At 47.4% G+C, this 26,426-nt stretch overlaps 2 long non-coding RNA genes across 2 annotated transcripts; both read right to left on the bottom strand.

Annotated features, from left to right (window-relative positions):
• Positions 1 to 10,359: 10,359 nt before the first annotated feature.
• LOC119058929 (uncharacterized) lies at positions 10,360 to 13,414 on the bottom strand. Its single transcript, XR_005084337.2, has 3 exons — positions 13,253 to 13,414; positions 12,700 to 12,791; positions 10,360 to 10,556 (listed from the first exon to the last, which is right to left on the bottom strand). It is a non-coding gene; the product is annotated as an uncharacterized LOC119058929 (long non-coding RNA).
• Positions 13,415 to 17,611: 4,197 nt separating this feature from the next.
• Positions 17,612 to 24,730, bottom strand: LOC128628481 (uncharacterized). Its single transcript, XR_008392878.1, has 4 exons — positions 24,499 to 24,730; positions 20,334 to 20,542; positions 20,054 to 20,137; positions 17,612 to 19,300 (listed from the first exon to the last, which is right to left on the bottom strand). It is a non-coding gene; the product is annotated as an uncharacterized LOC128628481 (long non-coding RNA).
• Positions 24,731 to 26,426: the final 1,696 nt, after the last annotated feature.

Genomic DNA, 26,426 nt, shown 5'->3' with positions numbered 1-26,426 from the left:
GAAGGGCAGGGCAGGCCCTCTCTGTCTCCCTCACCTTCTCTCTCTCCTTCTCCTCTCTCTCCCCCTCTCCTCACAGTCTTCCTCTGTCTCCCCACTCTCTCCCTCCCTTCTCTGTCTTTTCCTTTCTACACACACTTTTAGACCAAAGAGAGTGTCCCACTTGTTCATGAGATCCAAGCGCCCTGCCTGTCGCCACCAGGGAAGGAGGTTCAGATTTTCCTTCCTGAGGGCCCCCCAGAGGTGCCCGCCGGCTTGTAAACATCATCTACTCACCACGCTCCAAGATCAGATGCTGCTGACAGAGGAAAACCTCTGTTGGGTAGTTCTTCTTATTTAATGAAAGCAGGAAATTTGAGTTTGTCCAAGGACAGAAGTGTAGAGTGTCACTTTCTAAGTCTTATACTAAAGGGTGGAGTCTCCAGTAACCCAGAGAATAACAAAGCCCACCCTGGACGTGGGCAGCCACTGTTTGGGGAGACATTTGTGTCTTTGCCTTCTCAGTTTGAAGATCCCTGAGGACACACCCCCAACAGGGCTGCTCTTGGCTCAGGGCTTGGAGCTCTGACATTAGGATGGCCACACCTGACTTTGTCTTCGGTGTTACAGAAACGGATGAGAAGGAAGAAGGAGGAAAGGGGTGAGGAGGGAGAGAGAAGCGTGAGGCAGAGACATGAGGTCACCAATTACGTATCAGAAACTATGTTAGAAAGTTGTCATTTTATCGGTTTTGTCCATGGCTGTATTGGATCAGGATCCAATACAGAAGAGGATCAGGGAGGGAGGTGGGAAGAGCAGGAAGAGCGGAAGGACAACAGAACGTCTGAAGATGCCATGAAGAGAGGATCAAGAAGTGTGAGGTCTGAGCTACTTCCCAGAGATTAGAAATGCTGCTACAAAAGTACTCCTAAAAGTGATCTTTATTGTCAATGGTCAGTTACTTAGCTACTATTAGGTTCTCCTTAAACAATCTCTACATCTTAAGCAGCATCTCAGCTCCAACACTTCACTGAGGAAATGATTTGGAAAACAAAGATTAAAAATAGACACCTGCTGGCTGTTTCTGATTCTGAAACCACTGGCCTGTGTGCGAACCTGACCTCCCAGGGCTTCCTGGTGACTCTGTTGGAGGACCTGAACCGGCACAGGTCTCTGTCTAGTCCCACCCCACCCTCGGCCCCAGCTCAGAGCTTTTAACGAGCTGGTTCTAGAAATATAGGGAACCTCTTGGACCTCAGCAGTTCTCATCTGTCTGGAAAGTGGGTCCTAACATGATAGACTCATCTCTTATCATAATGGGGTGACCATGACCTTGAGGGTTCAATCAAGGACACATAGACACAGATTGCTTTTGGAAATGGTGCTTTGATTTCTGACATTTTTTGGCCTTTTTATTTTCCTTGTAGGTTTTTCTGCAGTTGAAACTCCTAATTCATGCAGGAGGAAAGGAGGTCGATGTTTGCCAATCCGTTGCTATGGAGGTACAAAATCAATAGGCAACTGTCTCGTGCCAGGATTAAAATGCTGCGTGCGAAAGTAATTTGAAGGCGAAGAACCAGTTGTCACAGAGGAGTCAGAAATGTGCCCTTTGAAAAGACATCAAATTGACATAAAATTGAACAGCTTGGTTCAAAAACCAAGAATCTTGCCCTTTTGTCATGGTGGTTACTGTGGAGAGATGGGTTGCACCGGCCGATCCCAAAATCACTTGAGGGCCCCTCTGAAGCTCCCCTACTGACCTTCAGGGACCCCGTGACGTTGTCTGCCTCTGCTTTTCAGGTTCAGGGGACCCTTTGAGTCACCTTAGCTCCCCAGTGACCCCCAGTGTGCTTTCCTAGCAGGCACATTTGGCTCTTGCTTCCTCTAGCCCCATGTGCCCTCACCTGCCCCATGTCACCCCTCTGACAAGTGCCTCCTTCACCCAGTCCCCACAGAGCACCCGCTCTTCAGGGACCCCACCCCTGTTCCCCACAAGAAGGGACCCCTCCCTCCTTTACGCTGCCCAAGTCCTCCCTTCTTTTTGGTTCATGTGGGTCAACCTCTAATTCTCCCTTTGGCTATAAAACCTCTATGGGAGTGGACTTGGTCCACTTCATCTATAAACTGGTCTTTGAGGGGAACATGGCTTCATGGATTGTGACCCATTCAGTGGCAATGTGGAGTCAGACACAGTATGTCTCTCCAGGGGGACATAACGTGAGGCAGGTCAGAGGTGTAGCAAAGCAGTCCTTTTGATGGTACACATACAAGAAGACAACCAAGCATGGGACACAGAATAGAGGACCAAACACCAGAAGGAAGACAACAGAGATGGCAGGGGGAGCACAGAGATGCCACTCTCATCTGCCTCTTGTCTTCGCTTAGTTGTCTGAGCCACGCCCTTTGGAGGGAGTGTCTACAGTCCCCACTTATCACCCTTCTCTCGGTGGGGGGGGTTTGACATCACTCAAGTCTAACTCATCCCCACCTCTCTACCAAACTGACTCCTGTCAGGAAGGAATCATAATGCATATTGACCTCAATCAGCCCTTCCCTGCCCATTGTGACCTGACCCAACCCCTAATTATGTGGCAATGGGCAGCTGCTCTTAGGTGTCCCTGCCTGAAAGGACAGCAGCAGACAGCCTGTGAAGGGTGAAGGAACCTATTGCAAGGTGGGTGTTCAGGAGAGAGCCATATGTGGTAGAAGAAGAGGTGGGAATAAATCATCATATTTAGGGAGTCAATAAAAATTATTGCTTTCACCTGGCTGGTGTAGCTGTGGAGTATGGGAACAGACGCCTTTCTTTTGTTTTAAAAAAAGATTTTTTTTTTTCAGTACACAAGCACAGGAGGTAGGAATGTGGACAAAAGCTTTCAGTCTATACTTTCTATTCTATTATTATTATTATACTATTATTATTCTGCTAGGGTCAAGGAAGTAAAACCCTCAGAGCTACTATGTAGAATTAAGTGTGACTTACTTAAACAGATTACTACACTTACTCTATTTTTAAGTGAATATCGCCAAACTAAAATAGGTCCCTTGCTTTTCAGCAAGTGAAAAATTCAAATGCTGATGCAAAGATCCAAAACTCTCCTTTAATCTTTGCTCCAGCAAGAAAGAAAAAAACAAATTATGTAAACTTAATATTCTGTGGAGCCATTTAATAAGCGAAATGCAGAGGGCAATTTTATTTACTTACCTACAATTGTAGGTTTTTGAAGATCATCTTTCTTCCATCCCAGAAATAACAGAAGTTTCACTACCAGCTTCTAATTTCGTGGGCTCAAAAAAAAAAAGCCACACAATTTGGTCAAATTCCAGTTTTAAATTTCAGTGTTTTTCTGAGACATTCCAGCCCTTAATGGAAGAAACCAACATCTTGTGTGATTTCTGAAACCCAGAGGTGGCCTGGGAAGCCCTTCTTGCACTGGGTTGGTTCCCTAGCAGGGACGTCAGCTACAGCACAGCTCTGCATAGAGAGGAACCAGCCAGCCACTCACTCCTCCGGTGTCCCCATTTCTGAGATGGGACACGAGACCGTGGCACTTGATCCCTCATCAAAGGTACAGGTAGAACTGGAACTTCAAAAGGCTATTTCAAGATCACTCAGCTAATAAGTGGCAGATGAAGGGCTGTGAATCAAGGTCAATCTGATGCCAAACCTCTTTACCTGTGAAGTAAAATTCCTTTTGTTTTTATTCCCCCAAAGTTTACTGCTTACTTCATGGCTGGGATGAGTTCTTTGATGTTTGTATTTTAGTCATAATGTGCCTTTCTCCTCCCTAATATTAGTGGCTATTTTTAGATAAGTAGGGAAATCAGATTCCCTCTGTCCCCTTTTTTCCTTCCTTTCTTTCTTCCTCCCTCCCTCCCTCCTTCCTTTTTTTCCCTTCCTGCCCTCTCTCATTTACTTCTTCCGTGCGTCCATTTTCTGATTCACTCACAAATCGGTTCTTCTATACTGGCACTCATTCATTTAAACATATATTTGACTATTTTGTCTATGCCAGGCACACTGTTCAAGGTGTTGAGAATGTGAGATAATCACAGGACTTGCTGTTTCAGAAATCCAGGGCATAGTGAGAAGGGGAGACCTATAAACAACATAAAGTAGAACTGAGAAGGAGAGGGAAAGATGGAGGAGAATTTCAGTGTGTTACCTTGGATTCTTCTGTGCTTTATCACAATAATGCATTGATGGGAAACCTGTATGAAAAAATACTGTCACTGGTGATGATGTGGATGGATCTTGAGAGTATCATGCTAGGTGAGGTGAGAAAGGACAAGAGCCACAGGATGTCACTCACTTGTGGGATATAAAATATAAAGCAACAAACAAGCAAACTCACAGTCACAGACAACAGTGTGGAAGGTGCCAGAGGGAAACCGGGTTGTGAGGAGGTCAAAGAGGGTGTGCAGGGTGGGGGTCAAACATATGGTAACGAAAGGACCCTGCCCTCTGGGTGGTGAGCACCCAATGGAACACACAGATAATTTATTACAGAATTCTAGGCTTAAAATTGATGTAATCTTATTTAACCAGTGTCACCCCAATACATTTAATTGTTTAAAAGTTAATTAAAAAGGAAGAAGAAATACTGTGGTCCCCAAAGTCTCACCTGGTCATGATGTCTGGGAGAGTCTGGCATGGTAAGAACTTGTCTAGGATGCCTGCACACTCTTTAAAATAGGTAGCAAAAAAAGAGACCAAGTACAACAGGAGACAGTATTTTTATTTACAAAATTTCACCTCCTTATTTACCTCCTACAAAAGGGAGATGGTCTTCATATTCCTAAACAAGACACTAACTTGCCAGAAAGCAGTATGGGCACCTACCATAAAGATGAATGAATGACCGGATAATTTGCCAAAACAACTCTAAATTATTTTTTTCTCAAGCAGAAAAAGTACCAAACCTCCAAGTCATAAGCAGAAGTGAGAATCAAGGAGGAAATGCTGACTTACTCTAAAGGTCTTCCTTTTTGTAAGGCAGAAACGTGGATCTGTACCCACGTGATGATAGACAAAACCTCCTCAAGTTACAGCCGAGCCTCAGTTGAACACCTTCAACAGGAAGACAGGTTTTTTGTCTCTGGCTGAACATTTCAAACTCTTTCACAGATCACCTGCCCCCACTGATGAGTACTGAAGACGGAGCCACCACCAGACACTGCCAGTTTTTCCTCTAGTCCAAGAATCCACTCCCCACGATGCGGCTCCTGTTCCTTCTCTTCCTCCTCCTTGTGAGTCTTACCCAGGCGGCACCAGGTAAACTGTAGATCAAACTGGTAGGATGAGCCCATGGCTGACCTAGGAGCCCACAGTAGAAGGGGCCAAAGTATCTGGTAATCCACTGAGGCACTGAAATATGTAACCACCAATCAACACCGTAGTTGAAAGTGAGTGCACAACGCACTCCCCCTGCCCATTAAGGATGGAGAAGCATGAAGAAATTAAAAAGGCTTTCCCAAGACTGCCCACCACTAGTAATAATGATAGATTAACATTTTCCCAGAAAAATAACTTTATTTATTAAATCACATGTAAGCTCTGGCCTGTGTGGCTCAGTGGATTGAGCATCGGCTTGTGAACCTAAGGGTGGCCGGTTTGATTCCCAGTCGGAGCACATGCCTGGATTGCGGTTCAGCTCCCCAGTAGGGGGCGCACGAGAGGCAACCACACATTGATGTTTCTCTCCCTCTCTCCTTCCTTTCCTCTCTCTCTAAAAATAAATAAATAAAATCCTTAAAAATGTTTTTAAAAATATGACATGTAAAACTATAAACACTTTTTAGTATGACTATGACCCATGCAATACCTAGTGGAACATACTTCTTATACCAGAAGACTTTTTCTTGTGTATCTGAAATTGAAACCTAAATGGGTGTCCCGCATTTCACTTGGCAACCGCATGCATTTGTCAGCACGTGCCAGGTTACGCCATGGTGAAAACAACATCTGTACCTTGGCATCTCAAAGGAGCAAAGTTTTCATTCTGGTCACAATACAAATTAATTGTGGCCAGAGAGGCGCCGGGCTCACTATGGCTGCTCGGGCCTGGCTGCCTGAGCAGCCGCCTCCGGGAACATTGCTGGTTCCTTTGCTGGAGACAAGCTCGCTCCCAGGAGCCCCAGCTGGTGACTCCCGGCTCCAGAAGGCATGTCACTTCTGCTCAAGGTTGATGACCCAGGCAAGTCCTGTGGCCCCACCCAATCACACAGAAGGTAAAGCTTGCTTCACGTCAGGAAAATGGACAGCCAGGCCTGTATGGTGAACAGCCTAATGGAAATAGACACACAATAGATATAAATATGGACACATAGGTATAAATATAAGTATGGACATGTACATACAGGGCGGACAAAAGTAGGCTTACAGGTGGGGGTATGCGAAACACTGTTCATTTATTACTTATTGTATTATTTATTTGTATTACAACTGTAAACCTACTTTTGCCCACCTCTGAATATGAATGTAAATTCATATTTATAATAGGAATGATATCAATTATAAATACATCTCCATAGTTATAATAGGCATACAAATACATGTGAATTGCATACATAATAATTATTTTTACCTTGCATCCTTATGAACAATTAGGAGAATCTGCAGCTTCCGGAGGAAAGCTATAGTGGAGGCGGATCTGGAATTAGAAGCCAGGAATCATAATCCCGGGCAGAGCTGGCTTTCCATCCCAACATGGGGCCTTTGCACAGCCATTACCTCGGACAGAAACACTCCTTACCCGTGGCTTCCTCGTGCCTGCCAGTCGGTCTCTCTCTTGCTCCCTCTAGCCCGGACTCAGACTCTGTGTCCTCCCATGATGCCTTCTGAACTGCCGGAGTCCCCCCACTGGACCCCCACTGGTTCAGTAGGCAAGTGAGCCAGAGTGCACATGCGCACCGCAGGCCAAGGCTGCAGCCTCGCTGCCCTCGGGAGTTAGGGTGCCCTTCCCTGTCTCACTCACCTGGGTTCCGTGCTTGTCCCATTCTGCCTCTTGGACAGGAAAAGGGCACTTTAGGAAGCTTTTTAGACAAGCATGAAAAGTATATCTCCGATCTAAAGTTATCTTCATCTGAAAAGGAAAGACCCTCCCTGGCAGAGGTGGGCCAGCTGTCCACGTGAAGGGCCAAGAGTAATACACCCCCTGGGCCACAGGTCAGGCCGCCACAACTCGCCTCTGTGGCTGCAGACAGAAGGCCACCACCAGTGACGTAGAATCGAAGGGGACACTTGTCTTCCTGTAAAGTTAAATTAGTTACGGGCACTAAAATTTGAACGTCATACCATTTTCATAAATCACCCAATATTTCTCCTCTTCTGTTTATTTTCCTACCACTTAAAAAACGTGAAAGCTATTCTCAGTTCCCAGGTCACACCAACGCAGGGTGAGGATTAATTTTGTCTCGTGGCCAGTGACTTTTCAGATTCTAACCCCACAAGGTGAATTTGTAGTTTTGGTTCAACAGGCCTTTATTTCTTTCTGTTTTGTTTTGTTTTTCCACCTTTTCCCTCACAGGACACAAAAAAGAGAACAAAAAGCAGGAATGTGAAAATATGGGTGGCGTCTGCAAACACCAGAAAACCCACGGCTGCTCCATCCTGCCAGCCGAGTGCAGGAGTCGGATCAAGCACTGTTGCCGAGTCTAGAGTCAGCTGGGCGGCACCCCACGGTGCGGGCGACTGCCACCACCGGCTCTTAATAAAATCTCCGCCACTCGCAGGGAGCTCGTCTGTCTGTCTGAGAGCGTGCTTATTAGAGGGGCAGGTCCTGGAACTGGAGGGGAAGTCCTAGGTTCGAAGTTGGCTCACACCCCTAATGAGCTTATTTGACTTCAGGCAAGACCTCGCTTCTCCGAGTCTGAGTTGCTGCACCGGAACTATTGGAACTGTTGTTCCCCACGCCGCCTGTGACCTGCTCACGTCTATCCATAAACCCCTGGACTAAGGAAAAGAGCTTTGAGGGGTGGAGGGGAATGTGGATTGTGTGTAGAAAAGTTCCTGAGATTTTGTTCTCATGTTTATGTCCCTTAAAGACTCGGGTATCAAGCAATACAGAGGAGCCAGGGAAACGAGTTAGGCCCCAAGGAGCAGAAAGATTCCAGTGGGCACTGAGGCATCAGCCCCTAGAACCAGAACTCAGAGAGCACAGGAGTGACCGGAAGTCTAAACAAGGAGAAATTTGGCCCTGATGCTCCCTTCCCTAGCTTGTTGCACCCTCTCCCCACCTGGGTTGAAGGTGAAGAGTTTACTTTTTGGAAATGCTGAGCCAGGAAGGTGGCAGACTTGGAACTCTGGGCAGTGCAAAGAGGTCGGTGAGGCCGTGGGCTGAAAACAGATAAATTCAGTGAAAACTCACAAAGGTAAAGGTGCAGTCGCCAGCTTCCTCCCCCCCACTCAGCCCCGGGGACCCCAGTGCCTGCAGCCAGGTGGAGTCAGAGACATGGTGACTTCTCCCCCTGCCGTCAGGAAGGTCTTCACTCACTGTTGCAGTGACACAGTGTGTGTCTGAAACATCGACTCAGCATGGAATGGGAGAGACTGCTGACTGACGAGCCAGGTGAAATTTGGTGCCCCACCTAATCTCACATGAACAACACAGGGCTTATCAAGGAGGAGGGGGCCTGAAGTTGGATGGATTCTGATCTTTATAATACCTTGAACTCCCAGATCTTAGCGTCCCTTCCTGAAGGAAGCCTCCCCCTCCTCGGGCTAAGGATGCTGGCCCCCTTCCTCCCAAAGTCTCTGCGGTGACCTCGCCTGACACAGAGGCCTCTGGGCTGTTTCTGCAGACATACCTTGTCAATGTCTCACTGTGTCCCCTAGATCACGGAGACAGCAATCTGAAGGACTGCAGAAGGCCTCACCATGAAGACACACTGCACGTCAAAAGAACTGCAAGGCTTTGCAAACATTGACCCAACTAATACACTTTTTACTTCATCCTGAGGGTGTTGGAACAGAAAGGAGACAAGAGACCGTGGGACCAGGGCAGGACACAGGCACATGTGATCAGTGATTCTGGGCTAAGTAGTTCTGCTCAAGCTTCTAGGGGTGCTCAGTCGGCTTAAACACAAGTTTAGGGACACGTGAAAGAGAGTTGAGGTGTCAGGATAGCTGAAACAAGGAGGAATGTAGGGACTGATTGATTGACCACAGAGGTATGTTTCCGACCTCTGCCAGGGCCCCTCGGACATTCCCCTCAAACAAGGGCAGAAAGCCGTTCGTCAGTGATGGGAGCCCAAATGTGTGAAAAGTTGTATAATGCTTGTCCTCTATGATCCAAGGACAATGGGGAAATCCCACAATTGATGTCACTGACAAAGTTACACTATCAGAGGCCAAATGGTAATACTTAATGGCCCGGATAATGTAATAATCTAATAAGTCTACTTAAAAATTATTGAGTTAACAGGTGTCACAAATCTAATTAGTTATTAAGTTAGGCCTGACCCTTGCCTCAGACATTAGGGCTCGAGTGCCCTCAGGATGGGTTTAACCCCGGAGGTCTCAGGCCGTCTCAAGCTGATGGTGCTGTTGCGGGAATAGAAATAGGAGCTCGGTTTCCCAGAACGGCTGCAGGTGCAGCTCCTCCAGGTTGCCCCCAACCTGCCAGCCTCCTCGGCCTCCCCACCGTCTAACCCTCTGTCCTCTGTTGCCTGTCGGTCTCTGCTGGAAGCCTGGCCTGGGGGGCTTCCACGATGGCCCATGCCAGTCCCGCTGTCAGAAATCACCATCTCTCCTCCAAACTCCAGACCAGGGGCCCCACTCTGGTAACTCCCCCTCGTCCAGTGAGTCCCTCGTAGCAGCAACCTTCTGCCTCCTCGCTCCCCACTTCCAGGGACCAACTCCTCCTGCTTCTCCTACCAAGAAGCTTCTCAGTAACTGACCTCCAAGTCCTGTCTCTGGCAGTGTCTTCATTCCTGCCCTTTCACCTCCCACCCTGACACTTCTGTTCTCGCTTAATATCCTAAATGGCATTTAAAATTCTTCACTGTTTCCCTGCAGCTTAAACGATAAAGTAAAATTCTCTGGATAGTCTCTTGTCCTTCATCTGTGGGCCATGCCCCTGAGTCCTGTCTGTGGCCAGGGACCCTGGTCCTTTTTGTTGTCTTCCTATTGGCACCCTTATGCTTGTCTCCTTCAGCTTTCCCTGGCTAATTCTTGCTCATTTTTTATGAGTCAGCTCATATTCACTGGGGAAGATATTCTTGATGCACCCAACTTGGAGAAGATGTCCATGTCTGTGTGCATCTTCAAAGGGAGCTTGAACCTGTCCCCCAGCCACCCCTACAGTTCCTAGCCCACAGCAGGTGGCCAACTGGTGTTGACAAAAGAAACGAATCAGTGAATGAAGAATTAGAGCAGACACGTTAAACATGAACTCTTCAATTTACTGAACACAGGGTCAGGGCATGAAACATGAATTCTTGGGCTCACTTCATTCTCAGACAACAGAAGCTTCTTCCAGGGCACATGCCGGGCATGCGCTTGGTGCAGTTTATCTTCTTCCGCAGGCACACACTTACACTCCAGTCACACCAAGTGTGCATTGCACTGTGCCCATAAGCTGTACAAAGAAGAAAAACACTTTTTTGGGGGAAGAAAGGCCCAAGCTCCCTGCTCAGGGGAAGAAATACTTCAGTCCAACCAGGAACCCCCAAACTTCAGGGCTCACTGCTCATGAGGGAATTCGGTCCTAGGCACCTGCTCGTCCCCACCTTGTCCCTCCTTGTTCGTTCAATAGGAGGACCATGCCAGTTTCTGAGAGCTTGTTAGGGACAGAAAAGTTTGTGCTGTTATTTGGAGGCTGGGATGAGATACTTCAAATGTTCCTCTTGGGTCGATATGCCACAGACCCCGAGTGTCCCCGCAGGTGTCATTCCAGAATTGTCAGACACTGTCCTTTAGAATCAGACACTGAAGTTGAGGGGCCACATATGTGTTTATTAAAACACGCAAACATGCATGATATGCCCCGAGGACTCTGAGGCGTGTCAGCAACCCTCTGAAGTTCGCTCAGAAGCCCCGCCTTCAGGATTTAACAGCTATGTCTTTAAAATCAAAGATCTAAATTCAGGGCTCTACAGAAAAAGACCCAGCATAATCAGGGGCACCAGCTGAGGTGCTTACCTGACTCAGGGCCAGGCTTGAAAAGAAAAAACCCTTCCTGCCTCTTTGAAGGTGAGAGTCTACACACAGCTCCAAGAAGGAAGGGTCTATGCAGTCCCCCTCATCCAGCCTGTCTCCCAGGGCCATTAACAGATGTCATTGACTTTGGAGTCCAGGCAGCAGAGCCCCCAGAGGCTGGCTGGCTGTCACTGGCCCCAGACTGGCCGTAGGGCTGTAGCCACCCCTGAGGAATCAGCGCCAGGGCTGGAGGCAGGCTCACAGCCCCCGACTTCACCCACCCACAGAGCTCAGCCCTGTGTTCCCTTTATTCAACGGGCCCATCCCAGCCACACCCTGCTGGAGAAGTGGGAGAACTGGGCTTCTATCAGAGAGCTTTCTCAGACTCGCTGGTGAGGGCTTCTTGTGGCCCGTCCTCACACCAGATGGCACGGCTCTCTGGAGAGGGCCACCCACCTTGTCCTGGGCTTCATTGGGGCCACTGTGCCCAGGGAGCTTGGAAAGGTGGGCCACCTGCTGTTGGGAATCACTCCCATTCCTGTGCCCTGGGTCTGTGACCAGCAGGGTGTCCTGGGAGGTGACCTGTCCACTATCCCCCTCTGCTTCTCCATAGCAACCCCCAGTCTGCCTGTCTGTCTCTTTGACAGGAAAGCAGCCCAGGAAGGGAACTGGTTGGGGCCACTCTTCTGAGTGTTGCAGCCAAACAATCCTGACTCCCAGCGAGTCGCAGTGAACAGGCTCTTGTGAAGCCAAAGCAGACAGGACAGTGGCTGGGGCCATACCTCTCGGTCCAGCTCCTGTCCCCTTAGTGCTTGTATGTCAATTTGTGAAGGAGCACAAGGAGGTCTGAGCCAGGAGACGGAGTGAAATGTCTGACCAGGTGAATGGATTTATCTTAACACAGAACATCAGAGGAGGGAAAGAGTTGGGGTGGAGGACGAGGACGAAGGTGGGTGAGCACAGAGCACAGCACGGCAGACAGGAGAGTCACTGTCTGCAGGGTGACAGGTCTGGCCCCCTCAGGGCCCTGCCAGACCCCATGGGGCCACCCATGAAAGCCATCTTTTCTCCCCCCAATCTAAGCATAAAACCCTGAGCTGCTCTATGGCACTCAGTACTTCCACGAAGTAGGGAGAAGAAAGCACCTCTGCGTTTCTTCCAAACGCCATGGTTCTAAGTGCAGGCACTGCTGCCTCCTATGAAACCTCTAGGTGTCTTTTCCTGCTCCTGTAGCCATGAAATACCACATCTGTAGAAGGAGGGGGAGGGTGAACTAGAAACTGCCACCCGTAGGTGGGAGCTTTAGGAGAGAAGAGTGCGTTTGTCGGGGCACCATCTGGTAGACAGGAAAGCGGGTTAGTTTTTCCTGCTCACAGATCAGCAGGGGCTTCTCCACGCTTCAGATGCAGACCTGAAGGGGCTAACCCAGTGACCCACTTGAGAAGTTTCCCTTGTCTCATCATTCCTGGGTGAACATTTCTACACGGGCTCCGGGGAACTGGGGGTCCTTGGGTGAGGGGAGTGGAAGAACAAAGGAAACAGCATTCAGAGAGGAGAAGGAGGTGCCAAGGAGGAGGGCTTACCTGGCGTCACTTGAGACATGAGGGAGATGATGAAGATGAGAATGTACAACAGCTTCATGGGGCCAGTTCTGTGGAGACCTCTTCTGAAGAGTCTGGAAGGGAGAAAATAAACGGCTTGAGAATATTGTTGAATGAAAAGTAGTTTCAAGCGTCATCTGACAGGTCTCACCAGGGTGACTAGGTGTGGAAGAGAATGTCCAACTGTTACGAGTTCTAGTTAAATAATATACTGAACAGTGACTGTGCAGGAAGTAAACAACAACAATGGTGCAGACCTGGAGGAGTCTCTTCTGTTAACCCCGAAGACTCTGGGAGGAACAGCAGAGGTAACAATAGTAAAAGTAAGAGCAACTACAGTTGATGGACACTTGATCTATGGAGAAAACAGAGAAGAGTTTATATGACTTTTTTCTTCATTTACTCTTCTGTAACTTGTATTATGACCTGCTATTTGAACTCGGTACTCACAGTCACAAAATCACCTGTTATTTTTCTACTGATCGCCCTAGTGCTGCGTAGAATGAAACCTGATAGAATGAAAACCACCACCTACCTCTTAGGACTCACCTCCCCAGGCTCTGTTCTGTCTCCAGACGTCCAGAATGCTTCCAAAACCTCTTAAATGCACAGCCGCGGCGGCGTCACCAGGTCATGTGCTCTTACTGGGGACAGGTCCTGCCTGGTCTGACCAGTGAGATTTGCCTTTGGTTCCAGGGTGACCCTGCTGATTCAGGTCCCCATCCAGGTCACAGTGCTGTCTCATGACTGATAAAAGCCTCATGTTCTCAGCTCTACTGTGGGCTGACCAAACTGAGACCCTGGTGGGTGAAGCTGAGGGGCTTTCCTCCTTGGCCAAAGCTTGAATAAAACAAGTCTTCTTCCCAAATCTGATCTGGTCTTCAGGCAGGGGCTTCACCTAATATTTCTGTCCTCTATCATGGGAGTGTGACCAGCAAACCCTAAAATACAATCCCACAGAGCCCACAGTGAGGTTTCTATTTTTTCTCACCCACCCAGATAATCTTGGGCTCCCATGAAAACAAACACCCTTTATACTGAATAAACCATGAACTTGTCTACAATGAGCAGCTTCAGAAGAGGCCGATGCAGGGATTTCTGTGCCTTTTCCTCTTATTCCTAGATGACAGTTGTGTCTTACGTTTTGGTAGGACCAACCGAGAAGAGCATACGGAGGCCATTAGTCTGGCCTTCCTTCAGCCAGAGGCCGATTAGTGTTACTCCACGCAGATCCTAACATTATTCCTAAATGCACACACGAGGAAGTTAAGACAAGAGCCATTCAGCATGGTGATCAAGTTCGAACACAGAGAAACCCAAGTTAGAATTGGGAACCTGGAACTTAGGAGTTCTTTCCTCCTGTGGAATATCCTGCTAGTCTCTGTTCCCAGGGATTGGCTGCTAGAATTCATTGACTATCATGTTACATTTTAAAAGAATAGTACCTTGGCTAATAACATTCTGCAGATTATGGAGAATTTAGAAAATTCAGGTTCAAAATACAGGTTTCTGTGATATCAACTAGCTGATTTAAACACCTGTTGTACAGGGAAAATGTGCCAGAGTCAACAAGTCGTATGAAGAGCAGCCACCCTGATGTCCACTGCCTGTTATTATAACTTAACAATGGTGCTGACACTCGAACTATGTGGCATTGGCCCAGAAAGAGAAAAGGCCTGAAGAAGCTCCTGCAGAGCGACTGGTAGTTTGGCATCTGGGGTAAGTCCCCTCCCTAGGCTGTTTCTTTCTGGGCACACTCGCCCAAGCGCAGGCCCTGAGGCAAGACTGGAGCATTCCTGTGGCGGGAGGCACGTCCCCACAACTGTTCCCACACTGTTCCTCGGTGTCCCACCTGTCCTGTGCCCCAGGCACTAGTGACTTTGGTCCTTGCCCTTCGTCTTGCTTCTGGTATCACTAAGTGGAGTCACGTAAGTACACAGGTGGATTCGGCAAAACTGAAAGTGGTGAATAGCTGTGAACCAGAGGCCAGCGAATCAGTGGTCTACCTCCTTAAACAGTTGCTTATTGGAGTTCCAGAGCTCCCTGCATGGCCTGCTGGGCCTCTGTCCACAGATGCCAGCAGCTAGTCTTTCCATGTGGGCAGCTGCCCCCAGAGCGAGATGGCAGTTGAAGAAGCCCCTGCGTCACCTGTGTCACGGTAAAGAATTTAGCATAGATCCTTCTGAGTGGCTCAGACTGTCAGTGGGTCCTAGCAGATTCCAGAATCTACGAAATGCAGAAATAGAGGGAAGATGAAACTGAAATGCTGGGAGTAGGGATTTATCAAATTATTTTAACCAGTTGCCTCTGAGACTGAAAATGTCTACAACTAGCAACGGAGGAGGCTGTGCTGGGGAGCTGTTGGACAAGTTCCCACTTAGTGAGGGAAGTACATTCTGAAGGTGAGGGGCAGGAATGGCATTGAACAAGGGCAGGTGGGACCGGCCAAGACCACAGATCTCTGCCCCAAAAGCAGGCACTTGTAAAAGCCCCAATAAATCCCAGACACTTAAGGGTGAGCGCAGCTGGAGGCTCACAATAACAAAACTCGAACCCCACACAGTCCGAGTTGGAGTCTAAAAGACAACTTTATGGCTCATGCCTGTCCCAGGAAGCCTTCCCTGGGCACCCCGCCCCATCCTACTAAAGCTTCATATCCCCCTTCCCCAGTACATTCTCTTCAAATGTTTTAAATTTTATTAAATTTGTTGGATGACATCGGTTGATAAGATTATGTTTCAAGTGTACAGTTCTTTTTTAATATATTTTATTGATTATGCTATTACAGTTGTCCCATTTTTTTCTCCCTGTATTCCCCTCCACCCTGCACCTCCCCTCCCACCATCATTCCCCCAACTTAGTTCATGTCCGTGGGTCGTACATATAAGTTCTTTGGCTTCGACATTTCCTGTACTATTCTTAGCCTCCCCCATCTGTTTTCTACCTGCCATTTATGCTACTTATTCCCTGTACCTTTTCCCCCATTCTCCCCTCCCCCTCCCCCACTGACAACCCTCCATATGATCTGTGTTTCTGAGTCTGTTCCTCTTCTAGTTGTTTGCTTAGTTTGTTTTTACATTCGGTTGTTCATAGTTGTGATTTTGTTGTCATTTTACTGTTCATATTTTTATCTCCTTTTTCTTAGATAAGTCCCTTTAACATTTCATATAGTAAGGGCTTGATGATGATGAACTCTTTCAGCTTTACCTAGCCTAGGAAGCACTTTATCTGCCCTTGCATTCTAAATGAAAGCTTTGCTGAATAGAGTAATCTTGGATGTAGGTCCTTGCCTTTCATGACTTTGAATTCTTCTTTCCAGCCCCTTCTTGCCTGTAAGGTTTCTTTTGAGAAGTCAGCTGATAGCCTTATGGGAACTCCTTTGTAGGTAACTGTCTCCTTTTCTCTTGCTGCTCTTAAAATTCTCTCCTTATCTTTAATCTTGGGTAATGTAATTATGATGTGCCTTGGTGTGTGCTTCCTTGGGTCCAACTTCTTTGGGACTCTCTGAGCTTCCTGGACTTCCTGGAAGTCTATTTCCTCAGCCAGATTGGGGAAGTTCTCCTTCATTATTTTTTCAAAGAAGTTTTCGATTTCTTGCTCTTCCTCTTCTCCTTCTGGTACCCTGATGACTCAGATGTTGGAACATTTAAAGTTGTTCTGGAGGTTCCTAAGCCTCTCCTCATTTTTCTAAATTCTTATTTCTTCATTCTGTTCTGTTTGAATGTTTATTTCTTCCTTCTGGTCCAAACTGTTTATTTGAGTCCCAATTTTCTTCCTATCACTGTTGGTTCCCTGTACATTTTCCTTTATTTCACTTTTTATAGCCTTCACTTTTTCCTCTATTTTGCAGCCATACTCAAACATTTCTGTTAGCATCCTGATGATCAGTTTTTGAACTCTGCATCTGATAAGTTGGCTGTCTCTTCATCACTTATTTATATTTTTTCTGAAGCTTTGATCTGTTCTTTCAATTAGGCCATATTTTTTTTGTCTCATTGCACCTGTTATGTAGTAAGGGGCAGAGCCTTAGGTATTGACCAGGGCAGGGCAGCCCATGTTGCATGTTGCTGCATTGTGACGCTGTCTGTGGAGGAGGGGTCAGAGAGGGAATAGTGCCTCTTGCTCAGTTCTCAGCTGGCTTTCAGTCACTTCCCCCACTACCCGATATCAAATTGGGCCCTCCTGGTGCTGACTCCTGAGTGGGTTTGTGCACATTCTAGGACCCTGTGGGTCTCTCAAAGAAACTTTCCTGTGAAGCTGGGAGTTCCCCCCACTGCCACAACCCTTACAGGTTTTTTCACTCAGAGGTTTTGAGGCTTTATTTCCCTGCACTAGAACCCTGGGTTGTGAGGTCTGTCTCCCTCCCAAGCTATTCCTCTTGGTTTATCTGCACACAAATGTGGGACTGCCCACTCTGCCAGCTACCAGCTTGCCCACCCTGGTCTGCCAGCTGGTGCCTTGCCACGCATCCTCCCCACCCAAGCTGCCCATCTCCATCCCTCCTACTGGTCTGGGTGAATGTTTCTTCTTTAACTCCTTGGTTGTCGGTCTTCCATACAGTTCAATTTTCTGTCGGTTCTGGTTATTTTTTGTTTTTAAATTTGTTGTCCTTCTTCTGGTTATGCAAGGAGACAAAGTATGTCTACCTATGCCTCCATCTTTGCCAGAAGTCCTCAAGCATATAATTCTATAGTCCATCACCCACATATTGCTCTTTGTACTTACTGTGTTTTGCATTTAATGTATTAAATGTTACTTATTTCTATTGTTTCTCTCCTCCATTAGAATATATGCACCATGAAGTAAACTTTTTTTCAAACAGAAAAATGAACAGGTTCATGGCTCAATACGTAATTTATTGAGAAAAATATGAATGAACAAAAGTTGACATAATTGGTGAATTTTCTGAGTCAAGCAACACAGGCAGTCAAATCAGAGGGACATGTCACTCTACTGAGTCACTGTGACAAAGAGCTTCAGAGCTGGGGCCACAGCACAAGCCACATTTATGCTCGGTGTCCCCACCTCTCCTCTGTCTTCACCCCTGACCACTAGCCTCCTTCCCTTCCTTGCCTCCCCTCTGAGGTTTGCTCTGCTCATCACAAGCCAGGCTCCTATGTTTGGATCAGAAAGAAAAGGGAGAAAGAGGAAGACCTAGAGGAATGGGGCTGGAGCTGGGGTTTTCCAGAGACTTTAGAAGAGAGAGGTGTCAGCGAATCTGTGAACCCTGGGAGAATTATATGAGAAAGCAAAGAAGGTTTTTACTTTATGACAAAGAAATACAAATGAGAACATGAATTACATTTAAACTACTCATTAGTTCCTAAGTTCCCCTGATGTGGGGGTAGACTGTGCCACCAAAGCACAGGGCCCCCTGCGGGCCCACAGAACAGACACAAGGAAGAGGCAAAACCTTGCAAGGATCCCTGTACCTGGACTCTGGAAGATGACAGTGCTGATGAGGGACGGTGGAGAAATGGACACTTGTGTCTGTGTCCAGACAGGCACGCCCATTGTTCCTTTAGTTACTCAGTGACAGGGACCCAGTCACACAGTTGGCCCTCATTGTCCCTCATGACAATGCCAGCCAAGCTCGGTTCTCTGCCATGGGTTTCTTTATAAGTTTTGGAAGCAGGTAAGTATACCTTACCTTTTCTCTTTGTCTCCCACCTTCCTGGGCACCTTGGACTACTTTCTGCCACCTGCCTCCCCTCCCCTGACATGCATTGTAAATCACAAAAAGCAATGCTGATCTCTAGGCTGGCTCCTCCCCGCCCAAGGCAGAACAGTGACATAGTAGAGAGACCACTTACTGAGGAGACTACAGTGGGTGACATGCCTGGACAGGAAAAGTGAATGAGGAAGACACACAGTGGTCACCAGAACTCCAGCCCCATATATAAGCCTTCTGACCTGCAATTGAAATTCCTTTCTGGATACTCTCCAGACATGTGTGCTTTTATCCTGCATGTCCCCAACACCACCCTTCTTAGCCCTGTGCAGCCCCCATAGCTCCTTCTCACTTGCACTTGACCCACAATGGTGGCAGGACCCAGGACCACACCCTGTCTTCATGGTGCCTCACCAACTGTAGTGAATTCCTTCCTGTCCAGATGCCTGAGACTGTAAAGAGACCATAACTCCCTGCCCATATGGACAGAGAATTCTGGAACAGAACAAAGCCTTAGATTATGCTCTTTCTTTTATGACTCTATCATTTTGGGGGAGTGGAGTGGCTGAATCTAGCTGAGTTTTGGTTTCTACATCTGTGAATGGGTTTGATAGACCAGAGTGGTTCTAAGGATGACAATGTTATGTGCATGAAAATGCTTTGCAAAATTTAAAGTGTAATATAAATTTAATTCTTATAATTGTTCCTCTCCCACTGCTGTCCCTTCATGTGGCAGGTCCCTGAGCTGAGCTTTCTCCCCTGGGCACCTTCATCAGCTCCTCTTTATTCGGCAGCAAATGGTGAATGCTCGGCAGGGTCCTCGGTAGGGCTCACAGTTTGGTGTCCCTTGCTTCAGGCAGACTCCACCCCGAAGATAGCAGGGTCTTTCAAAACTGAGTGCCCTCATGCTGTCTGAAAAAAGGAAGAGATGTTTGTTTGAGCTGGATGTCCATGAGGACAGCTGGAGACCTAGTATCCAGATGGGCCCCCATCTTTCCCAGCTAAACACCAACAGCAAAGTGGGTTTGATTCCCAGATTTCACCCTCCCTTCTCTTCACCCCCTAATCTGCCCTAGGATGTCATTGCTGCTGATACAACCTCTAGCCAAATTGTCCTTCCTGCCAAGAGAACCACTGGGCATTCATTGGAGGGTGAGGTGTGCTCTATCAGTAACTATTGCCCAGCGTGTCTTCCCAATGTCCCACCTGTCTCCACAATGTCCCACCTGTCTCCCCAGTGCCCTACCTGTCTCACCAATTGCCCCACCTCCCCACCACACAAGATCCACCCCAACTCTCAGTCTCAAGGGATGGAAGCCTTGCCCATCTAAACTCTCTGTCACTCCCATGATATGAGTGGCAAGAGGTCTGTAGCCAGGGTCTCCATAACATTTGTCTCCATTCTGGGTTACTCTGACTTGGTTCTCAAATCATCCAGTTCACTTGCAGGAAAGGGAAGAGAGTAGAAGATCACTATGCAACAAGACTTGTAAGGACACACACACAACACCACCAGCTTTCAAAGGCACTTTCAACTTTCTGTATGTGAAGCTAGGGTGTCAAGGGGACCCCTGAGCAGCTCCCTCATGTTGTGCCTTTCAGCTATGGCTGACTTAGGGGAAGGAAATCCAAGGTAGCGATAAGGGCAGCACGGTTGGTATTTACCTGTCAGCGCCTGACAGATGGTGAAGAGGGCGGTAAGGAAGATGTGCAGGAGTCTCATTGCACCACAGCGGAGGCTCAGGAGGCCTGGGGAAGAAAGAGGCAGAGGACAGAGTCAGAGGAGCCTGATGAGGTGCTCAGTCAGAGGACCTCGTCACTGTCCTAGGATTGGGATAGAGATTAACGACTCCCTGCCCCAGGCCCTGCCTTTCTGTCCCCGTGGGAGGAGCCCTAACAGGCCTGTGCTCTCCTGCTCCCAGGCTGCCACCCCCACTGGCCTCACCTTGTAGCCACTTATGCGATCACTGCACACAGAGGTGGTATCAGGTAAAGAAGAAGTATCTGCAGGAGAGTGGGAGGCCCAGAGTCAGCTGTCACAAAGGAGGCAAGGACGGTCCTTCACAGGTAAGGAAGACTTTGAGGCAAGTTGATTGAAATTCCAGGGCTCCTGACAAGGACGTTCAGGACAGTGGCGGGTTAGTTATAACCTTCCTACAGAATCCATGTTAAAGAGAAAAAAGGTGCACAGTGGTTAAAAATGAGTGGAAAAATTGACCTAGTTACCTGCATCATTTGAATTTTCTCATTTACTTACATTTAAATCTATTCTTTTTCTGAGAACATTTATGCATTGGAAAACTTCAAATAATGAAGAAATGTAAGAGACAGAAGGTTAAAAAAAACCAACTTTTCCATTATAGACATTATTCAGAGTAGTGCAGTTCTATTTCTTTATAAATAAAATTATGTAAATATTTCTTTTAAATTTAAAATATAGAATCATACTTTATAGCCAGCTCTATTGCATGTTTTTTCCCACCTAAACATTATCTCTTAGGAATTTTTAAATACCTGTTCAAATATACTTGCCTTGTATATTTGTGTGACTATTCACATATGCTTAGAAATTTATATAACCATACTTTTGCATAAATCCCTAGAAGTAAAATGTCAACTGATATGCACATACAAGTTGGAATGGGCACTGCCCAACTGCCCACTGCAGAAACTGCTGGACCACTTCGTGAGCTCAGTGACAATGTGAAAAGCGCCTTTTGACCGTCAATGTTCTCATCAGTGCTGGTTATTGTCAATTGTTTGAATCTTTGAAAATTATATAAGGGATTAATAATAATATCTCTTGTTTGCTTTAATATATCTCTTTGAAATTATTTCTGAGGCTGGACATTTTTTAAATTGTCAGTACAGAAACTGTCTGTGGCTTGCTTTTCACTTTGTGCTTGCTCATCCAATAGATGAAGTTCACGGTCACTCATGGTGATTATGTTTTGCTCTGTTCATGCTTCGTTTTCCTCAAAGATATGTGTTTTGTCTGTGTTTACCTAATATGTCTGTATTCCAGGTCAGTTTTGTCCTTAATTCTTTTAGTCCTGGGGTGGTGTCTTCTCTGAAAAGCAGTGACAGATTTGAGTTCCCAGCAGTGGCATGAAAACGATTTCTTGCCCCACCAGGAAATACACGTTTGCTGAGTCCACAGAAATGCCATCACTCTCTAAGCCTGTGATCTTTAAAAATAGGCACATGACTGAGTTCATGTCCTTGTTCTCGTGAAAAAATTATCTTACACAAGAGAAAAACAAAGTCATATATGACTGGAAGGAACCGGAAAGCGGTCGGACTCATCCTGATGTTTTGAGTTCAGGAGAATGTCTGGAGAGAACAGACGGGGGCTTTGCACACTCATCACAGTGCCTGAGACCCAACTTGTCCAGTCTGAAGGGCCCAGGTAGTTGTAGGTCATAGCATGGATTCTCATGTGCATACTCTGAGCCAGCACCACCGGGTTTGAGCCCACCCAGCTCCTAGCCTTCAGGGCGGGCAAAACTCCGTCATTGGCCTTTCCCAGCCTTCACTCATGATCCACTCTTCCAATAGAACCGGAAGTGACTCCACTGAGTTAAAAATAATTGCACTGCCTGGTTAACTAAAACCACATAGATATTTCAGGTTTTACTTAAGAAAAAAAATGACATGTATATGATTAAGTCTTTCTAAAAATAAGATTTTACTTTACATGTTTTTGTTCTCTTTTAACATCATGTTCTGTGTCCTTAAAGAAGTTTTATCATACAAATCCAGAATGTGGTTTGCAACCATATTCCTAGATATTTTGTGATTTTCTTTATATCTGAGTCACATTCTTCTTTCATTGTGTTTTACAATCGGCTACTGCTTGCATAGAGAAAGATTTTCTATAACCTACATCACTCACCCATGATTAAACTCTTGTATACATTTTTTGTGCTGACTTCTCAATTGTTTTTCTATCATGAAAATCCTAAATCTATATTTATTATTTAACCTCCTTGATTCTGACATAGAAGCCCGTCATTTTCTTCTCTCATCAAACTGTATTGACTAATAATTACTGGCACAGTGAGAGATCATATAGCCCAACCTTTTCACTTTTCAGAGGAAGAAACTATGGCCAAATCAGAAAGGTCAAAATAATGTCATGAGGTAAGCCCCTTGTGGAGGCCCCTGACTTTGCAGAACTCTGTTACCACAATGCAAAAATTCCCTTATTTCTCTCCATGTCCCCTAGTTTCTCCTTCCTTGTTTCTATTGTTCCTCTCTGCTCCTGTCAAAGATTGACTTCCTTAATATCCCCCCAAAACCAAGATTTTTAAAAAATACTTTTAAAAAACAAACAAAAAAATTTTAACAAATGCTTCAGTGGTTTTTCCTTCATGTGACTCCTTTCATAAAAACCTTTGATTTTTCTTCCAGGACGTGATGAAGGCTTTCAGCTCATGCATTAAGCACAAGCTGTAGTTTCAGCCCTGATGTGTTTGGGGCTCAGCAGCGAGTCTGTGTCCAGTGAAGGACTTGAGAAAATTTTAATGACAATACAAAACCCCAGTGCCTCTGTGACCCTGGCACTGAGATGGCCATTCTTTTAGGGCCCCAAAGTGACCCAACAAAATTCCAGTTAAGATTTTTGATTGGCAAAGTAGAGCCAGAGAAAACCCACCTTAGGTCTAGGAATTGTGGCTACTATTGTTCAGAAGCCCTGGGAAAAAGCTCTGGAAGATGCAGGGAAGGTGAGAAAAATTGCCACATGTAAGGATGGTTACTAGTAAGGGTGGGTGATATTTTTAAGGAGAGAAAACAGTAATGAAGGGAGGAAGGGAAGCAGGAAGAGAGAGAGTGTGTGTGTGAAAGTCTTGTAAAAATTCTCTCCACTTTTGGGGGCAATAGAGACCCTGGTGCCTGCTCCCCTGTCAGGGCACGACCAGAAAGGCAGCCACCCCCGAGCAGGTGGCCGGGTGGCCTAGGTTAGCACCTCACTTCTCTTCTTCCCCAAGAGGCTGCTCTGTCTGCCCCCACTCTCGGCCTAGGGAGAGCTCACTAACCCTGTCGCTGACAAGACAGACGACATGCATGGAATGAATCCTCTTCCTCTGACTAGGAAAATAGAATTGTCCCCTTGCCATCATGACCAGTTGGATGCTCCGGTACCTGTCAACCCATCTTTCAGCGATGAGGTGACAAGGTCTTGAAACCCAAGACTGGGTTTGTTCATGCCTTGTCCCCTCAACGTTGAGCCCTTCAGTATGAACAACTTCAGCCTAAAAGTAGGAAGCACTTTTCACAAAACCACAGAAACCTGGAATTCTGAAGACACCGACCAAAGGGCCTCTGAGCTGCACTTCACAGACGGAACTCTGAGTCCCTCAGACATGACTGTTCATCCCCAACCCCAGTGCCACCGACCTGCTTCCAGGGAGAACCCACAGGGCACCCCTCCAGCCTCTCAGTGTTTTACTTCGGGTCAGTGAAGGTGAACTGCATCCTCTGACGCGAGCAGACACATGGTGTTCGGTCATCTGCAGAACCCAACCATCAACCCCAGCGTGCCTGAGGGTACGAGTCGGGCTCCAAGCTCTCCCCACATGCGCAGCGAGGTGCCAAGTGCCCCGAGTGGTTGCTTCAGTTCATCCCCCCAAACGTCTTTAGAGGCAGGTTTACTCCAAGGAGCACTCTGTTCTGTGGGTGAGGCCGCAGGGCCACCCGGTGGTCAAGCAGGAGCTGAACTCCAGCAGGAGTCGCACCCTAGGCTCGCAGCCACCCTGCAGCTTCGCCTCCTGAGCCTTGGCTGTCCCCCAAAAATAGTTTCAGGGAGCTCGAGGACATTATGAAGAAAAAAATAAGAAGTGCATTAAGATTTTGGGTTTTTAGGTTCTTACAAGTCATGTCACCTGTCTGGGCCTCAGACCCCTCACCCACAAAATGATAGGATGGGGACAGGTGACATCCTAAAGTCCCCTACTCAGTTCTGAGGTTTGTGGTTCGAGGTGCTTCTGAAAGGGTGCATGTGCCAAAGAGCAGAGGTGGGGAAAGAGGAGCAGGAGTACAGGGACGCGAAGCAGCCGGCCTTGACCTCTAGCCAGCCCCAAACCATCCCCTGTCTGCCTAGTACTCACCTCCGCTCCGTCCTGTGGGCAGTAGGCTGCTCACCCAGCAGATTCTTCATTCTCGGTCCTCGTTCCTGGAGGTGATGCTGACGGCCTGACCGTGTTGTGCTCATACCACAGCTACTGAACCATAGTAACCACTGAGTGGGCAATTCAGACAAGTGGCATGCTCCTGGCAGCCACCCAAGGACAAGGACTGGCACTGGGAAATGGCTAATAAGCAGCAATCTGAAGGGGCAGGAGCCCACTGAGATGCCAGAGTGAGGAGCGTAGCCCTGCCCCCCAGGAAAGGTCACAGGAAGTGACTCTCCCACCAAGAATGTGTCGGAGCAGTGACCAGAGGGGAGAGTGGAGGGAATTTCAGGGGAAAAGGGGAAGGGTTTGCAGGAACAAGTATAAAGGACACATGGACAATAACGAGGGTGGGGAGGAAACGAGAGGGATGTGGGGAGGGCTGGGGGTGGGCTGGGATGGGGGTAAAAGGCAGAAAACTGTACTTGAACGACAATTAAATATTGTTAAACAACAATTATTAAAGTAAAAGAGAAGAATGTGTCAGAGAAGCAGGTGCCCCCCCTTAGAGTACACCCGGGTCCACATCGTTTTGTGTCCCCAGGGCAGGAGACCGAGACCATGAGAACTGGAAAAGATGAGAAGAATGGGAAAAGGAGTTAAACTCTGAAACTTGAAACTGTGGGGCTTTGTTGGGGCCGAGATGGCAAACAAATGAGAACTGTGCGATCCCTGTGCAGAAGGAAGTAGTCTAACAGTCTAGGAACAAAAGGAATCAAGACGTGTGCGGGGGACAGACACAAAGAAGGCACGGAGTGATAACTAGACCTGGGATTTCACGTCGGACCCAGCAGTGAGCTCAGAGGGCGGTGGGGAGGGAGGTGGCGGGGAGGTGGGTCCTTCTGCTGGGAAGAGGGGCGGAGACAGAGCCCGGAGGGTCCTCCACTGGAGTGCCTTTGAAATCAGTGGTTCAGGCTGAAAACCCCAAGTCTCATTTGCAAAAAAGATTAACCAGTGCTCACAGAAGGAAATAGAACACTATTCCCTAACTTCACGTTTTATCTTCCGTCTTCTAAGTTTTCTTCTCATTTTCAACCAGACCTCTAGGAAAGGAGATGGTGGTTCAAGTCCCCACCCCCCCATCATGAAAATATAGGCCCACAGAGAAGCGGCGTCTAAGAAGGTTGCCCGCAGCCCGTGGAGCTTGGAGCCTGGTGGGGAGGACAGAGGGCTCTGTCCCCCAGGCTGCTTCTAATGGCCGCGTGGCCATTCACAGGTTACTCAGCCTCCCCTTGCTGCACCATCTTCATTTCTAAAGTGCATGAGAGAACCTACTCCACCAGGTCGATGCAAAGATTAAAGGAGTTAAGCCAGTAAGAGACATGCTAGAGAAAGGTGATGCTTAAAAATATTAATTAGACCAGTGGTGCTGGTGGTGGAGGCTGGGCCAGGGTGCCGGGCGGTGCGTGGGAGGGGAGGCCAGGGATGGGACACTTCGGCAACCACTGTGCCCTGCGTTGTTCTCCGTGCACATTCCGCCACGCTCGATTCACATCCACGTCAACAATATCTGACAAGACACTTCCTGTTGCTCTCAGCTCTGTCACTCAGACAAAACACCAGGGTCCTAGCCCTGACCAGTGTGGCCCAGTGGGTTGGAGCATCGTCCCACAAAGCAAAAGGCTGTTAGTTTGAGTCTGGGTCAGGGCACATGCCTGGGTCTCAGGTTTGGTCCTCCGTCGGGTGCGTGCAAGGGGCAACCAATCCATGTTTCCTTGTCACATGGGTGTTTCTCTCCCTCTTTCTCCCTCCTTCCCCTCGATTATTAGATAGATATAGATAGATAGATAGATAGATAGATAGATAATTTAAAAAAGAAGATATTGGAGTCCTAGAGTCCCTCTTTCTTGGGGCTACCCCTAGCT

This window comes from Artibeus jamaicensis, unplaced genomic scaffold (assembly GCF_021234435.1).
Source record: "Artibeus jamaicensis isolate MK-2021 breed Jamaican fruit bat unplaced genomic scaffold, CSHL_Jam_final contig_780, whole genome shotgun sequence".
Taxonomy (NCBI): Eukaryota; Metazoa; Chordata; class Mammalia; order Chiroptera; family Phyllostomidae; genus Artibeus; species Artibeus jamaicensis.
This window is presented reverse-complemented; position numbering and strand designations above follow the sequence as displayed.